The following is a 3,448-nucleotide window of genomic DNA, read 5'->3' on the forward strand; positions in this document are numbered from 1 at the left end:
GGTTTGAGAATCACTTTGATAAAGCTTTTGTTGCCATGTCTAACTGGGGATTCAATTGACAGTTATTTCATAAACTTTTACTGAAATTTTATTAACTAGCTTTATCTTGAGGAGATACCTTCCTTAGGATATTTATAGTCAGAATTTAAATGAGTCAAATAAATGATAAGACTCAGCCAAATTGTAAATGTGAAAAATACTCTAAGCTATGGCATTAGCTACAGAGTGGATGGAAAAGTCTATCTAGAAAAAATTTAAATCTGCTGAGTATGTATCTTTGTACGTAAAATGTGTTCTAAAACCATTAAAATTATTAATAAATGTAGTGTCTGATCTTTCATCATAGCTTAAATTACTCATTTTAAAGGATGTTAGTATCGCTTCTCGGCCTTTTGGCTAAGATCAAGTGTAAAGGATGTTAGCATTTTAGTATATGTTACTGGGCTAACCAGGTACCACCATTGTACACTAAACAGGAACGGCTTATTTTCATCTTGATGGGCCAGATTAAAAATCTCTTTCTCTTTGTCTCTCTCTCTCTCTCACTCTCTCTCTCCCCTCCCACACACATATGTAAAGGTAGAATAGCACAAAAATGAAAACTCAATAAGAGGCTACTTTTTAAAAGAAGTAATGGAGTCCTACTTATTTCTATACTTGTTATTGCTAACTCCCTTGTGGTTAAACTAGGATGCTTGGCAGTTCTAAAGATATTTCTGTCTAACTAGGTCAAGGATTCATGAAAATATAGTCTTGTCAAGAGTAGATATTTATATTCGGCTCACTAACATTGTTTCTTTCTATTGCACAACTCAAATCTTAGTTGCCAAGGGTCTATGAAACCACCATCACACTGGAAAAATAATTGAATTCTCTTCTCTTCTTTCTTTAAGCCTCAGAATAAATTTTTTGTATGTGTTGTAGTGCCACTAAGAAGTCAGGAATAACTATTACCGTGTCCATGTCACAATAAGTAACTAAAAAAACTGCATGCACAAACAATAGTAAAATAGATACTATTTTTATTACCTTGTCATGAGCCTGCTATCACTTAGTGTTGTATTCTGCTACTGTTTTATTTGGTGTTCGTGATGTGTGTGTGTGTGTGTGTGTGTGTGTGTGTGTGTGTGTGTGTTCTTCGTTTGACATGATCTTTCTACGTTAACCCAAGTTTTGAACTTGAAATCTTCCTGCCTCAAGTTCCTAAGTGCTGTGATTATACGCCTGTGCCAATGTAGTTTTGATAAGCATCTTTTGGAAAAATCAACTTAAGATTTGATATTTATGTAGTCTCTATGTTTTATATTACCTCATTTCAAAATGTTACTCTAAGCTAATCTGTAGCATCTGGGGACACCTGGAAAGCTGTATGAAATGGTAGGGACTATGATGAGCAAACAAGATTCAGATTGGCTAAGCAAAAGCATGGTTTGCACATAGGTGCACTTAACCTGCTCATAGACAGTAAGCAGTAAAGGCCAATCAGTGTCTGCAACTTTAACATTTAAACCTGTGTCTCTATATATTTCCCTTTGGGAAGTTTTGGGGGATATTTTCCTGGCGTGGGAGGAGAGTTGAGAATTTCTCCATGTAAGGAATACAACCCTTTTTGAAATTGAATTTGTGTCATATCGAAGCTGTTTTCATATCATGACCACCACCTAAATTAAGGACTGAATGGGTATTATGAGTAAAATTTTAAGCCAACAGTCTTATAAAGTGACCTCAAGAAAGAACGAGAGATAGAGAGAAAAAGAGAAAGAAAGAAAGAAAGAAAGAAAGAAAGAAAGAAAGAAAGAAAGAAAGAAAGAAAGAAAGGAGAAAATGTTAATGAAATAAAATATTTCCACCTTTAAAATTAGAAACCTTCAACACTTAGGTTTTAATAGCCGATTTTATCCATGAAACTTTAGAAATAGTTTTAGTTGAACACATTTATTTATTTTCATTAGCATATATTAATCCCACAAAAGGGTTCCATTATATTTTATAGGCACATATAATGTACACTGATGATACTTTCTCTTTCATTGTTTTTCTTATCTTCTCCTCCATCTCTCCTCACTTTTTAAAGTGTTCATTTGGTTTTATTGCATTATTTTCATACAGGTATATAATATACTTTAGTCATATTCACCTCCCACATATTTTCCTTTCCCTTTCCCCTTCCCTTTTCATACTAGTTCCTCCCAATCACTCTCTTTTACATTTACATTTTGTTTTCTTTTTTTAGTTCTAGATTACATATGAGGTAAAAAACATGATATTTGTGTTTCCAAGTCAGGCTAATTTAGCTTACCATGCTGATTTCCAATTCCACTTTCTGCAAATGACATGACTTCTTTTGGTGGTGAGGGTGCTGTTCTAGTGCTTCAACTCAGGTTCTGGGTGCTCTCCCTGAGTTTTTGTGCTAGATTAGTGCTACACTGCTGTTATTTTTAATGGTTACTTGGAGTAAAGAGTCTCAGAAAGCCGGGCTGGGAAGGTGGCTCAGTGGTAGAGTGCTTGCCTTGCATGCGTGAGGCCCTGGGTTCAATTCCTCAGCACCACATAAGCAGAAAGAGCAGGAAGTGGTGATGTGGCTCAAGTGGTAAAGCGCTAGCCTTGAGCTGAAAAGCTGAGGGACACCGCCCAGGCCCAGAGTTCAGGCCCCACGACTGGCAAAAAAAAAAAAAAAAAAAAGAGTCTCAGAAAGCCTCACAGACTTTCCTGCTCAGGCTAGCTTCAAACTGAGATCTTAAGATTTCAGCCTCTTGAGTAGCTAGGACTATACATGTGAGCCACTAGTGCTCGGTCTAATGTTTTCATTTTTAATACTGAAAAATACTCCTTTGTTGGTGTACATGTCTGTACACCTACGTACAATATATTATTTATGTACGACATTTTCTGTATTCATGGGTTAATGAACATCTATGCTGATTTGTCTATTGTGAATAGCACTGTAATGAACATGAATGTGCAGATATCTCTATTGTATACTGACTAGCATTCCTCTGGATAAATACCCAGAGATAGTAGAGTAGGATAATATTTAGCTTTAAGATGAGTCTCCATACTGATTTCCACAATGGCTGGAATAATTTACATTCCCACCAAAAGTATGTAAGAATTACATTTTTCTGCATCTTTGACAGCATCTGGTGTTTCTTTTCTTGATGATAGCCATTTTGACAGTGATGTACTGTTGGGTGCAAATAACATCACTACAAAAGCTGGAAGTTCAAGCTCTAGATTTGGTTCTTTAAGAAAGCCTCCAAGAAAACTGCAAAATGAGGAGCTGCTTCCTCAGTCAAAAGGCTGAGTAATTTTGGTATCATTGTATCATAATATCACGTGCTGGTATTCTGTATTGCTTCATCTACATTGCTGCTATGGACATCACTCTATTGTCTCTAGGAAACCCTTGCTTAACAATAATATGGAAATCTGGATAATTCCAAAAGAA

At 35.8% G+C, this 3,448-nt stretch overlaps 1 pseudogene; it reads left to right on the forward strand.

Annotated features, from left to right (window-relative positions):
* The first annotated feature begins 376 nt into the window (after nt 1-376).
* LOC138834271 (U2 spliceosomal RNA) lies at nt 377-485 on the forward strand (annotated as a pseudogene).
* The last annotated feature ends 2,963 nt before the right edge of the window (nt 486-3,448 follow it).

The sequence above is a fragment of the Dipodomys merriami genome, unplaced genomic scaffold (genome assembly GCF_024711535.1).
Source record: "Dipodomys merriami isolate MVZ:Mamm:240054 unplaced genomic scaffold, mDipMer1.0.p SCAF_21, whole genome shotgun sequence".
Taxonomy (NCBI): domain Eukaryota; kingdom Metazoa; phylum Chordata; class Mammalia; order Rodentia; family Heteromyidae; genus Dipodomys; species Dipodomys merriami.